Raw genomic sequence first — 15,059 nt, forward strand, 5'->3', positions numbered from 1 at the left:
CGAGTTCTATTGACAGGAAATTCATACACACCAGGTCTAGACGCCCCGTAGTCTGCAAGTGGGACAAAGGAGCTGCCCGCGCAGGCAGTGTCTTCCGCAGTATGCATCAAATGCACGACTTGCAGTATTCTTCGACCTCCAACTTCATTCGGGGCCAGTAAAACTAGTTTCTGAGCAATCCGTAGGTCTTTTCCACCCCCAAATGTCCAGAATCATCATGAAGTGATTTCAACGCCATCCTCCGATACTTCTCGGGCAGAACCAGCTGGCAACACCGGGGTTGGTCTGGGGGTGATGTGATCCAATATAAGGTCTGGTTCTCCAACTCCAACCGAGGCCATTCTCGCAGTAATAGAGGCACCAAGGCGTGTTTCGTCCTCTCCACCTGAGACGTCTCTCCCTTTTTGACTGCCACCCAAATGGTACCTATGCCTGGATCATCTCACTGAGCAGCAGCCACTTCCTCAGAACTCAATTTCGGCAGCTGGTTTGTTTTCAGAGCAGTCAGGTTACAATAAACTTGAGGGATGGCACCATAAGAAGCCCCCAATTGATCCACCGCTCGATCCTGCCCCTCCTTTTCCTCTGCCTTCATGGTGATGGCAAACTGACACATGGCCTTCCCCCCCAGGGTAGGAACACTCTCCTACTCCTCATCCCGGATGAGCCCCCCACAATTGTAACTGTCACTTCGGCTAGCGGCTTAACATAGGGGGTGATAGAACCCGACCCGGCCAAACCTAAGAAATCTCATTTGGGTGGATGCTGCGCGATGTGTTCCCTGTTACAAATCAGTACCCTGAAATAACAAACAGTACACAATATGCGATTAAATGATTGAGCTTTTTAATTCTTAATTTGACTATATGGTTAGTAAAGGAAACCAAAAAAAAGAGAAAGGGCCCATTCTCATGAAACAGTCTAATGTACAAACATTGGAGCTCACTGATAAGGCCGTTCGTCCACCATCGACCTCCTCTGACTGTCACTGACCTTCAGACCCTCACTCCAAGTCCACTCCGTCCGGCAGTCTACCAACTCTCCATTCGTGTCTTCTCTCCTCATCTCTCCCCGGCATAAGACTGTGAAAATTTCCCTTCCAGACTCACAAGAAAGAACAACATTTCTCTCATTGGATAGTCCCCGCATTCCAAACCCCATTATCTATAGTCATAACCCAAACATTGCTGCTACAGCATGTTACGTTTATAAATGGAGAAATGTCTTGATAGAGCGGATGTGACGAGGATATTTCCTATGTTGGTAGAGTCTAAGACCAGAGGACACTGCCTCAGAATAGAAGAGCATCCTTTTAGAACAGAGATGAGGAGGAATTTCCTTAGCCAGAGAGGTTCTCTGCCACATGCAGCTGTGGAGGCCAAATCTTTATGTACACAGTATTTAAGGCAGAGATTGATAGGTTCTTGATAGGTCTAGATATGAAGGGATATGGGAAGAATGCAGGAAATTGGAGCTGAGAGGAAAATTAGATCAGCTATGTTGAAATGGAGGAGCAGACTCAATGGGCCAAATGGACTAATTCTGCTCCTAGATCTTATGGTCTTATGGTGCTATTGTCATGCTCGCAAGTACAGAGATGTGCAGGTACAATGAAAAATTTGCTTGCAGCAACATCACAGGCACTTTAGTGCAGGGAACACACTGAACATAAATTATACATAAAATTATACCATGCAGTGACAAAAAAGACTATGCAAGTGCAAGGCCTTGGTGTAAGAAATGGCGGAAGGACATATATAGTAAATGGTAGGGTATTAAAGAATGTTGATGACACAGAGGCCTCATCATCAAGTCCATTGTCTTCTGAAAGTAGCAGCACAGGCCAATAGGGCGATGAAGTTTCCCCATTCCTGTTCCGACATGTTGATCTATGGCCCCCTCTTGTGCCACCCTCAGGGTGGAGGCGCAACATTTTATATTCCGTCTGGGTAGCCTCCAACCTGATGGCATGAATATTGATTTCTCCTTCCAGTAAAAAAATTCCTTCCCCTCCCCTCTTCTTCTAATCCCTACTTTGGCCTCTTACCTCTTCTCAGCTGCCTATCATGTCCCCTTGGGTCCCCTCCTCCTTCTCTTTCTCCTCTCCTCTCCTATCAGATTCCTTCTTCTCTAGTCCTCTACCTTTCCTACACACCTGGCTTCACTTTTTAGCTATCCTCCTTCTCTTCCTCCCACCTTTTTATTCTGACATCTCCCCCCTCCCTTTCCAGTCCTGTTTGTTCATTTCCATGGATGCCTCCTAACCCATTGATTTTCTCCAACGTTTTGTGTGTGTTGCTCTGGATTTCCAGCATCTGCAGAATTTCTTGTGTAAATTGTATGCTTGCCTTCAGTGCTCAGAGGACAGAATAAAGGAGCTGGTAAATTATGATGCAATATTAAAAAGTAATGTTTCAGCCACACTTGGAATTCAAATCATCAAATAATGGAAAGAATGTGATTGTATTGGAAAGAGTGCAGATAAGATTCATCTGGATGTTGCCTGGGATAGAACATTTTCATTATTGGGAGAGACTGGATGGGCTAAACTTTTCCCTGTGACGTACTGTTTGGAGTTTGATCGAGTGATAAAGTGTTTTGTTGTCCCCAAGAAAATTCCAGGAGAGGTCCACAAGCAAGAGCTGCCTCAGGCAGAAGACCAGAGATGGAACGCAGGGCCACGATCGACTCCGTTTCTCGCTGATCAAAGCATTGAGGAAGGTGGAAATGAATGTGGGTGAATTGAGGAAGGTGGAGGTGAATGAGGTGGAGGCCGAGTCAGTGGACACTCTCTACGAAGACCACGTCAGGCCAGTGATTGGGAGGCCACGGGTCAGCAGATGGAGGCTACAGGTTTGGCAGTTGCTCCCCATGGAAGGACTGAATTCAAGCTGTCGCTCTCCTTGATGCTGATGGAGGATGTTTTCAAAATTCCGAGACATATGATGATTGGTGTGGACTGTAGTTTATCTGGTCTCCTTCAGCTGTCTGTGTTTTCTTTCTTGTTGCTGTTTTCTGGGTGGGCGATATGTTAGTGTTTGTGCGAGGGATGAGTTGGGGACTTGGGGTCTGCTGTTTTTCTGAGCGGTTAATCTGTTAGTTTTTGTGTGTGCATGTGTTGGCGAGGTGGTTGGGCTGAGGGTTTGATGTTACCGTTGCTTTCTTTTACGTGGGGGGGTTGGGAGTTAGGGGTCCGATGTTCTAGCTGCTACTTTCTGGGTGGGCGATCTGTTAGTTTTTGTGTGAATGAGGGTTTGGGGGTCTTGGGTTGGGTTTGCGAGCTTTGTTTCTTTATTATTTATGTGTGGTGGGGGCGGTTGATGTCTTCTCTTTGTCTTTCATGGTTTTTCTGTATTTTATGGCTATCTGGAGAAGAGGAAACTCAGAGCTGTATTCTGCGTGTATACCTTGATGACAAAATGAACCTTTGAACCTTTAAAAAGTCCCACATCAGAGCTGTGCAATCAGCGATACAGTGTACTCCAGATTACATTTTGCTTTTGGTACCATTTCATTAACAGCATTTGGGGAGAATACAGAGAGGAAAAGGGAAATGCACAGCACCCGTTGGGAATCCAAAACAAAAGAGAATACTGGAAATACCAAGCAGGTCAGGCAGCATTCGTGGAGAGAGAAAAACTGAGGTGATGTAACAATTCTTCCAACTCTTCTATCCATTATAGTTCAGTGGTAATTGGTGCTTGATCACCTTTAAATTCTGAATCTGATAGATTATTGCCGATCAAAGCTTTCAATGGGAACTTCTTCAGCAGGAAGTGTGGAGATGGGTTATAAATCATCCACTTGAACATCATAGAGCCAGAATCATACAGCGTAGGAAAGGCCCTTTGGACTAGTCAGATCATACTGACCAAGAAATCCATTCATGCTCAAGACATCTGCCTGCATTAGGTCCATACCCCTCTGAACTTTTCCTATCCATATGTCTTTTAAATGTCATTATTGTACCTGCCTCAACCACTTCATCTGGCAGCTCATTGCATATACAGACTGTCCTCTGGGTGAAAAATTGCCCCTCAGGTCCCCATAAGATATTTGCCCTTACACTTTGAACCTATGCCCACTAGCTTTTGATTCCCTCTCCCTGGGGTAAAAAAGGTAATGAACATTCCCTCCATCTATACCAGTCAGGATTTTATAAACCTCTATAAGGTCACATCTCACTCTCCAAGCCTGTAAGGAATAAACTCTTAGCTTGCTCAGCCTCATCCTGAACTCTGGCCCTCAGATCCTGTCAACATGCTTTCCACTTCCTTCAATGAGTCTTCATGGTCAACTGCTATAGTTATGTTGTTGTATTTCGTGCCTTGTGGTGCACTGGGGGGCATTTTGTTGCCATTTGCTTAGCATTTGTCTGTTACTTACGACGCCGAGTTGCTAGCTCGATGCTCAACCCAGCACAGATGGAGAGCGTGCAGGGAGTCAGCCGGACTCGAACCCAGGACCATTTGCCTTGAAGTCTGGTGCTGATGCAACTACACCACTGGCCAGCTTTAGCCATGTTCCCTCAGCTTAATTCCAAAGCATTTAAGTTTCATGATGATAAGGAGAAAATCTGCCTTAATGATGAAAGGATAAGTAAGGGACAGGACACTAGAATGGACCATAACGTTCCACACAGATCTTTGTGAAATCATGCCATGATATATATTCACCTGAGAAGACAAGTGGTGCTTTAGGATAATGTCTCATCCGAAAGACGCTTTTGGAGCTCTCTCCCTATGCTTGGAGGTGGTTGGTGGTTCCCTCATTGACAACATGGCTTTCTTAAATGTTGTGAAACTCATCTTAACACAGCAGTTAATTTCTAGTTGCTTTTTTCCCTTGGCTTTTCAGTTTCCCCTTGCAGCAACTCAGCCTGTCACAGAGTGTACAACAGTTACATGATTTTTCCAATGTTGCTTTTAAGAACTGCGCGTGTTTATTTGATTAATAATTGTACCCTTACTACAGGCACAGCAAGCACTGATACGCCGCCGACACTTGGTGAATCGATGTCATCTCAAAATGCATCATGCTTTTGAAAAAGGTGAAAAAACAACATTCATTCCTTTGTGTGTTGACAGCTTCATGCTGATGGTTACAAAAGGACATACAATAAAAACACTTCAAATATAAACAGCAGGAAGTGAAGGTTTGTGCTTCAGACACAGGTGATTAAGGCAAATTCAGCACAGTTCTTGACCCTAAATAGCAGGCAGCGATCGTGAAATCTTTTTTGTGTGTGAGTGAGTGTGTAAGGTTCAAATTGAGGTCTCCAAGGGTGAAGGGGAGTCCTTTTTAAAGCAACATGCCAATTGCAGGACATTTCCAGTCCCTGTTTTTTATTGGTTGTGAATTGGCCATAAAAGGTGCACAAAGGTAAATAGTTCCTGTATATTTTTTTTTGAGAAATTTAAAAAGATATTATGTCAAACCAAAATGCTTGGAAACTGGGTAGTCTAAAATTTAATGTCAAATTTTAGTAGGCATGGAGGATTGTTGATAACTCACAATTTTTATGTCCTGTATTATTTTTCTTTATCTTCCAAGAATAATGTCCATTTAACTGATTGTTATTGCTTACCGTATTTGGCTCAAGTGATGTTTATAATTCTTGGGACTTTCAACTCAAAGCATGCTGCTTTAACGCAAGTACATTGGTACTGGGACGCTTCAATATGAACCATGGTTTTACAGGTAAATGTCTTACCCCTGCCACCGTAGCACAGGAATCTACCTCTGAATAGAGATATTCTATGTAAAGTCAGGAGGTTTTGATAGCATATTAGCTTGGTTTTCCTTTCAAAGAAAGGGCAGGGCACAGCTTAAGCTTTAGTTTGTGAATATTGATTATTATTGCACTAGCAAAGGAAAATTCAAACATGCTTTTATAGTGTAAATAATTAGAAAGGTTTAAAATACAATCGCATCAGATGCATTGCTTTTATTTTATTTTTGGATGAAGTATACTGCAGACCAGTGAGCTGTTGGAAAGTGGCTGTCAGTGCATCTGATTAATGACCCCAGTGAAACATGTCCAGCTACATTAGGGTTCCATGTATCTACCAGAGCCCACATGGACTAGGCTTTGTTCTGAGAGGAAATGGTGTCAGCAGCCACTGGCTTTTACCTATAAAAAGATAAAGATTTACTGTCATCAGAGGCAAGATTAAAGCGCACAATGCTGACATTGATTTTTACCAAAAATTCACATTTTGGGAAAACTCATTCCAAGGGACACTGCAGATATGATCAGCTTATTTGGAGAGGGATAATATGGAATCTTCTCTTGAATGAACTTTGAAAGAAGTAAATTGTAAATATTGATTTTTGAAATGAACTGCCAATCTTGGTTGGTAAGATTATTCCTATCATCGCACTGCGACGATGAATTCAAAACTACTGACAAACTGCAGTGTATAGGATTTCTGTTAAGAACAGTCAAGAGGGCTTTACTCAGCAAAGCCTAGTAATAGTTGTTCAATTTTATCAGATAACGACTTCAGATCTCATCAGGAGTGAAAAATGAAATGAACTGTGACTCCGAATCAGGATTCCCACTCTTATCCTAGACAAAAATCATCACATGGCTGAAAAGGGTTTTTTATTATTCTAGGTCACTTCATTATTGGCTGGCAACTGAGACGGAATTGCTTTAAGCAGAGATGACTTCCCTGTTTCACCCTGGGGTCATTTCTGAGGGGCAGCTTGATAGGCCACCAGCTTGTTAAAGGGTTATCCTATTACGACTAAAGAGCAGCACTGAGAGAAAGCATATCTCACTCGCTTGTTATCCCAAGTTGCTTTTTTCATATTTCCTTTCACCCTCCTCCACATCAAGCAAGCTATCCATTTTTAATCTTCTTGTGGAAAGACATATTTCACCTCAATTTTTAACCTCAGTGAATTTTGCTTTGCTTCAATTCACATGTAACATCTTCAAGAGAAACATTTGTGAAAGTGACTTGCCAGTCACGTCCGTTCCTGTGTTTAAGTGTAGGGCCAGCGGTGTGTCTGAAACCTTTGAAAGCTTCAAGATATCGGGATGTGTTAGCACAAACAAAGGCTTAATTCTATCATAAAAATAAATGTTTCAAAAGGTAAGAATTTAACTACAAGTTGGCCAGGTTTTAAGGTTGTCTTTGCTTGCAACTCTTAAGCTGAGCAACATCTACAAGCTGGTAACACAAAGCATTTCTATGGCTGCCTCTCCAATTTGCCTCCCTTGGAGCTGTATATAATCATGGAAACTTACAGCAAAGAATGGCCCTTCATGGACCATTTGTTCATACTAGCCAATAAATGAATTCAGGGCAGCACAGAAGGTACATAAGAAAATAGGAACGCGAGTTGGCCATTTAGCCCATCTAACCTGCCCCACTATTCATGGTTGATCTACTCCAACCCTTGTTTCCTCATCTGAGTCAATTTCCTATAGCACTCAATAGACTTTTCAAAAATATTATCTATTTCTTCTTTAAATACCTCAAGGTCTCTTGCCTCCTCAACCCTCTGGGGTACAGATTTCCAGAAAGGCAAAAAACTCCCATGAAAAATTTCCCATGCATTCAATTTTAAATGATCATCGCTAATCTTATGACCACGTGCCCTCATTCGAGATTCTCCCATTAGTGGAAATATCATGACAACTATCCTGCCATGACCCCTCAGGATTTTTTATGCTCTTAGCAATTTACTTCACTCATGGAGAGGTGAAATATGATGAACTCCCAATGCACTAGCAGTTATGCTGCTGTGGTTGTTCTTCAAGAATCTGGGGTTGCAACTTTTCCAGACAGTGGAACTGGAACAACACACAAAACGCAGGAGGAACTCAGCAGGCCAGGCAGTGTCTATGGAGAGAGAAGGACAGTCGATGTTTCAAGCTGTGTCTGCAGTCTATTGTATCTCCTTAGAGTGGTCCCACACCCCCACCATTATGCTTTCAACCTTTCCAAATGAACAATAATCAGAGACGCATAGAAACAAAAAAATTAAAACTAAAAACCATTTTTTAGAAGATGAGATGAAAATAATTCATGAAAAAGCTCATCAGTTTCCTGGTTATAAAGTAAAAAACAGTAAACATCTATGAAATGCAGAAAAATAAACAAAAATTAATCAAACCTTCACTGAAGCTGACTGTTAGATCTGCACTTAGATTTGTCACGTTTAGAGAAACATGTGCTTCATTTTTTTATTATTAATTCTTAAGGTTGAGTTTAATGAGGTTTTTATTAAAAACATATTTCAATTTCAGGCCGTGGTAGTTGCTGGGAAGGGTAGCTTTTGTTGCCCATCTCCAATTGCCCTGGGGAAAATGGTATCGAGCTGCTGCAGTCCGTCTGGTAAAGGTGCTCCCACAATGCTATTGTGAAGGGAGTTCCAGGACCTAGACTAGTGATTCGAACAGTGATCATGGAGAACTTTCTTTACCGAGTCAGGATGATATGTGACTTCCAGGGAAGCCTGCAGAAGCAGGCATTCTTATGTGCCTGCTGTCATCCCTCCTAATGATTCTACTAGTACTACCAAAAATTAAATGAGATACAAATCCAGCAAGTTCTTAAAAAAAATTCAGGGATTGGATTTGGAACACAAAAAGGACTGCTGCAGGAACTCAGGCAGCATCTGTGTAAGGAACCGCGTAGTTGACATTTTGTGTCGGGACTGAGTGTCAAGACTGAGAGTGTAGAGGGGAGATAACCAGTATAACATGGTGAGAGGAAAGACTGAGGCAGGAACTGCCTCCCTCCCCTTTCTCGAACTCTGTCTCTAATCTCTGGAGAAAGTTTACCTACTGATATCTATCACAAATCCACTGATTTATACAGTAATTCTCATGGTAATGGTCCACCCCTTCACCATTACCATTTTCCTCTCTCACCTCATCTCTTTACCTGGCCATTACCTCCCTCTGGTGCCCCTTCCCCTTCCTTTTCTTCCATGGTCTTCTACCCTGCCCTATCAGATTCCCCTTTCTCCAGCCCTTTATCTCTTTAACCTAGCAGCTTCCCAGTTCTTAACTTAACCACTTCTCCTCTCCCAGTTTCACCTATCATCTACCATCTTGTACTTCTTCCTCCCCTACCCCCCCCCCACCTTCCTGCTTTAACTGTTCTTCTTTTTTTCCAGTTCTGATGAGGGGTCTTAACCCAAAATGTTGAGTGTTTACTCTTTTCCATTTATGCTGCCTGGCCTGCTGAGTTCCTCCAGCATTTTGTGTGTTACCTCGGACTTCCAGCATCTGCAGAATCTCCTGTGTTTGTGTTGTTCTTAATAAAGAAATTCTTCACCAGAACCACATAATTTATGAAGTTCTTAAAGTTTTCAGCCTTGAATGAACATTTAAATATGAAGATAGACAAGGTACTCACCAATCAAACATGGACTGTTTTCCCTGGAATGTCGAAGGCTGATGAAAGATGTGATAATTGTATATAAATTTATGAGTGGTACAGTTAGGGTAATTAGTCAGAGTCTTTATCGCAAGGTGGAAATGTTAAATACCAGACAGCATAGGTTTAAGGTGAGAGGGGGAATGTTTAAAGGAGATTTACGTGGCAAATCTTTTACAGAGAGTAGTAGTTACTTGGAACGTGGCTGCCAAAGGGAGTGGTGGAAACAGATAGAACAGCAATGTCTAAGAAGCATTGTTATCGGCACATGAATTGGCTGAGGATAGAGTGACATAAACCATATGCAGGCAGGTGGGATTAGCTTAAATTGATATCATTATTAGCATAGGCATCGTGGACCAAAGGCAATGTTTCTGTGCTGGATTGTTATACGTTCTATGTTCCAGTGTTCAATGGATGTCACAATAAATCTGAGATTCCTGTAATCTCATACCTTACAATATGAGGCACATTCTTTCTTCTGCCCTGTTATGCTACTGCCCAAAAATACATGCTACCTAGGGTGGTCTCAGTTCTTCACCGGATCCAAGTGGATCCAGCTAGGTGGGGATTGGACCTTGGAACGTAACTTAATGCACAAAAATTCAATAAACCCAGCAGGAATTTCTTAAGGAATGGAGAACACTCCCTCAGAGAGTATTGCAGAGATGTAATTAGGGAGGAGGTGCAGGGACAGAAAAGATGGCAAGTGACACATCTAGACAACTAAAGCTAGTATATAGACAGGACGGGCAAAATGGTCGGATGTAATGAGGCACGAGGCTCTGCATCTAAAACATGTCAGCTGTTGCCAGGCAATAGAACTTCATCCTTCAGATGGAGCTGTAGCTTTTAGTTCTATACTTAAAAGGGGGACTAAGTTGACCAAAGGCTAGGGGGTGTTGACTACTCTGTGATGACAAGAACAAGATCTTAATCACACTAGCAGCAGCTACACAATGACTGTTTTCATGGTGGGTCGGTACCAATCTTGATATTGGCCAGTTAGAATTTCACCTTCCAGGTGATGAAATCATCCCAGCCCCACCCCTGAGGCTTTTGTAAATTATTGTTGTCACATGTACCGAGACACTGTAGAAAAGGTGAACGCAGCAGGCCAGGCAGCATCTATAGGAAGAGGCACAGTCGACGTTTCGGGCCGAGACCCTTCGTCAGGACTAACTGAAAGAAGAGCTAGTAAGAGATTTGAAAGTGGGAGGGGGAGGGGGAGATCCAAAATGATAGGAGAAGACAGGAGGGGGAGGGATAGAGCCAAGAGCTGGACAGGTGATTGGCAAAAGGTATATGAGAGGATCATGGGACAGGAGGCCCAGGGAGAAAGAAAAGGGGGAGGGGGGAAAATCCAGAGGATGGGCAAGGGGTATAGTGAGAGGGACAGAGGGAGAAAAACAAGAGAGAGAAAAGGAATGTGTGTATATAAATAAATAATGGATGGGGTACGAGGGGGTGCTGGGACATTAGCGGAAGTTTGAGAAGTCAGTGTTCCTGCCATCAGGTTGGAGGCTACCCAAACGGAATATAAGGTGTTGTTCCTCCAACCTGAGTGTGGCTTCATCTTTACAGCAGAGGAGGCCGTGGATAGACATATCAGAATGGGAATGGGATGTGGAATTAAAATGTGTGGCCACTGGGAGATCCTGCTTTCTCTGGCGGACAGAGCATAGGTGTTCAGCAAAGCGGTCTCCCAGTCTGCGTCAGGTCTCGCCAATATATAGAAGGCCACATCGGGAGCACCAGACGCAGTATATCACCCCAGCCGACTCACAGGTGAAGTGTTGCCTCACCTGGAAGGACTGTCTGGAGCCCTGGATGGTGGTAAGGGAGGAAGTGTAAGGGCATGTGTAGCACTTGTTCCGCTTACACGGGTAAGTGCCAGGAGGGAGATCAGTGGGGAGGTATGGGGGGGACGAATGGACAAGGGAATCGTGTAGGGAGCAATCCCTGCGGAAAGCAGAGGGGGGGGGGGAGGGAAAGATGTGCTTAGTGGTGGGATCCCGTTGGAGGTGACAGAAGTTACGGAGAATAATATGTTGGACCTGGAGGCTAGTGGGGTGGCGGGAGGATGGAGTGAGAGCAGATGTGCGTGAAATGGGGGAGATGCGTTTGAGAGCAGAGTTGATAGTGGAGGAAGGGAAGCCCCTTTCTTTAAAAAAGGAGGACATCTCCCTCGTCCTGGAATGAAAAGACTCATCCTGAGAGCAGATGCGGCGGAGACGGAGGAATTGTGAGAAGGGGATAGCATTTTTGCAAGAGACAGGGTGAGAAGAGAAATAGTCCAGATAGCTGTGAGAGTCAGTAGGCTTATAGTAGACATCAGTAGATAAGCTGTCTCCAGAGGTAGAGACAGAAAGATCTAGAAAGGGTAGGAAGGCATTGGAAATGGACCAGGTAAACTTGAGGGCAGGGTGAAAGTTGGAGGCTAAGTTAATGAAGTCAACGAGCTCAGCATGTGTGCAGGAAGCAGCCCCTCGATCGTGACCCCACTAAGGAGCACGAGGCCATTGTCTCCCACACCATCACCGACTTTATCAGCTCTGGGGATCTCCCATCCACTGCTACCAACCTTATAGTTCCCACACCTCACACTTCCCGTTTCTATCTCCTACCCAAGATCCACAAACCTGCCTGTCCCAGCAGACCTATTGTCTCAGCTTGCTCCTGCCCCACCGAACTCGTTTCTGCATACCTCGACACGGTTTCATCCCCCCTTGTTCAATCCCTTCCTATGTTCGTGACACTTCTCACGCTCTTAAACTTTTTGATGATTTTAAGTTCCCTGGCCCCCACCACTTTATTTTCACCATGGATGTCCAGTCCCTATATACTTCCATCCCCCATCAGGAAGGTCTCCAAGCTCTCCACTTCTTTTTGGATTCCAGACCTAACCAGTTCCCTTCTACCACCACACTCATCCGTCTGGCAGAGTTAGTCCTTACTCTTAATAATTTTTCCTTTGGCTCCTCCCACTTCCTCCAAACTAAAGGTGTAGCTATGGGAACCCGTATGGGTCCTAGCTATGCCTGCCTTTTTGTTGGGTTTGTGGAACAATCTATGTTCCAAACCTATTCTGGTATCTGTCCCCTACTTTTCCTTCGCTACATCGACGACTGCATTGGTGCTGCTTCCTGCACACATGCTGAGTTCGTTGACTTCATTAACTTTGCCTCCAACTTTCATCCTGCCCTCAGGTTTACCTGGTCCATTTCCAACATCTCCCTACCCTTTCTAGATCTTTCTGTCTCTGTCTCTGGAGACAGCTTATCTACTGATGTCTACTGTAAGCCTACTGATTCTCACAGCTATCTGGACTATTCCTCTTCTCACCCTGTCTCTAGCAAAAATGCTATCCCCTTCTCACAATTCCTCCGTCTCCGCCGCATCTGCTCTCAGGATGAGGCTTTTCATTCCAGGACGAGGGAGATGTCCTCCTTTTTTAAAGAAAGGGGCTTCCCTTCCTCCACTATCAACTCTGCTTTTAAATGCATCTCCCCCATTTCACGCACATCTGCTCTCACTCCATCCTCCCGCCACCCCACTAGCCTCCGGGTCCAACACATTATTCTCCGTAACTTCTGCCGCCTCCAACGGGATCCCACCACTAAGCACATCATTCCCTCCCCCCCTCTCTGCTTTCTGCAGGGATCGCACCCTATGCGATTCCCTTGTCCATTCGTCCCCCCCATACCTCCCCACTGATCTCCCTCCTGGCACTTATCCTTGTAAGCAGAACAAGTGCTACACATGCCCTTACACTTCCTCCCTTACCACCATTCAGGGCCCCAGACAGTCCTTCCAGGTGAGGCGACACTTCACCTGTGAGTCAGCTGGGGTGATATACTGCGTCCATTGCTCCCAATGTGGCCTTCTATATATCGGCGAGATCCGACACAGACTGGGAGATCGTTTCACTGAACACCTACGCTTTGTCCGCCAGAGAAAGCAGGATCTCCCAGTGGCCACACATTTTAATTCCACGTCCCATTCCCATTCTGACATGTCTATCCACGGCCTCTTCTACTGTAAAGATGAAGCCACACTCAGGTTGGAGGAACAACACCTTATATTCCATCTGGTTAGCCTCCAACCCGATGGCATGAACACTGACTTCTCAAACTTCCGCTAATGCCCCACCTCCTCCTTGTACCCCATCTGTTATGTATTTATATACACACATTCTTTTTCTCTCTCTCTCTTGTTTTTCTCCCTCTGTCCCTCACTATACCCCTTGCCCATCCTTTGGGTTTTTCCCCCCCTCTCCCTTTCCTTTCTCCCTGGGCCTCCTGTCCCATGATCCTCTCATATACCTTTTGCCAATCACCTGTCCAGCTCTTGGCTCCATCCCTCCCCCTCCTGTCTTCTCCTATCATTTTGGATCTCCCCATCCCACTTTCAAATCTCTTACTAGCTCTTTTTTCAGTTAGTCCTGACGAAGGGTCTCGGCCCGAAACATTGACTGTGCCTCTTCCTATAGATGCTGCCTGGCCCGCTGCGTTCACCAGCAACTTTGATGTGTGTTGCTTGAATTTCCAGCATCTTCAGAATTCCTTGTGTTTACACTGTAGAAAACAGTTTTCTATGCCATCCATACAGATTATTTCATACATTGATGTAGCACAAGGGAAAGACAATTCTAGAATGCAAAACGCAGTGTTACAGTTACAGAGAAAGTGCAACACAGGCAGACAATAAGTTGCAAGGCCATGATGATGTAGATTATAAGATCAAGAGATCATCTTTTTCATACAAATTCATTCAATAGTGTTATAACAGCAGGATAAAATGTGTCCTTGAAGTTGGTGATGCATGTTCTCAGGCATTTGTATGTTCAACCTGATGAGAGAGGGCAAAGAGAGAATATTTGGAATGGGTGGAGTCTGATTATTTTGAAGTGTAAACAGAGCCCATAGTGGGAAAGCTGATTTTTCTGATTGACTGAACTGTGCCTACAGCTCTGCACAATTTCTTGTGGTCCTTGACTGAGCAGTTATCATACCATGCTGTGATGCATCTGCTAGGATTCTGTCTATGATGCCTCTCTAAAAATTGATGAGGGTCAATAGGGACATGTCACATTTTGTTAGCCTTCTGAGAAAGTAGAGGTGCTGGTATAATTTCTTGGCCATGATGTTTACATGCTGGACTAGGACAAGTGAATTGGGGATGTTAATATCTCGGAGCTTGAAGTTCTCAACCATCTCTGCCTCAGCACCATTGATACATATAGAGACATTTCACCCTGCTTCCTGATGTCAATGACTAGATTACGAATTATTCTAACATTGTCGCTGGGATCTTACTGTGTACCAACTTGATGCTATACCTCCTTATTTACAATGTTGATCACACATCATGTGTACATCATCGGCTGTGAAAATATTGTCCCACATCCTGAAGTTGTGGAAGCTACTGTGAAAATGCATGTTTTTCTCTCCTGTGCTAAAGAGCAGGTTAACAGAACAGGAAGGGCATGCAGTCAGTCAGCAAGTAACTCAAGTTATTTTAACTATCTAAACTTCCAGTCTTTTCCATTTCTAAAATGTCTGGGGGAAGGATTGACTGTTAAATTTGGGGGAGGTATATTAAACCCATCCCCACCTCTCTTGGAAAGATGGCTCAAAAACTGAACTCATTGGTAAG

Source organism: Mobula birostris, chromosome 1 (assembly GCF_030028105.1).
Source record: "Mobula birostris isolate sMobBir1 chromosome 1, sMobBir1.hap1, whole genome shotgun sequence".
Classification (NCBI taxonomy): domain Eukaryota; kingdom Metazoa; phylum Chordata; class Chondrichthyes; order Myliobatiformes; family Myliobatidae; genus Mobula; species Mobula birostris.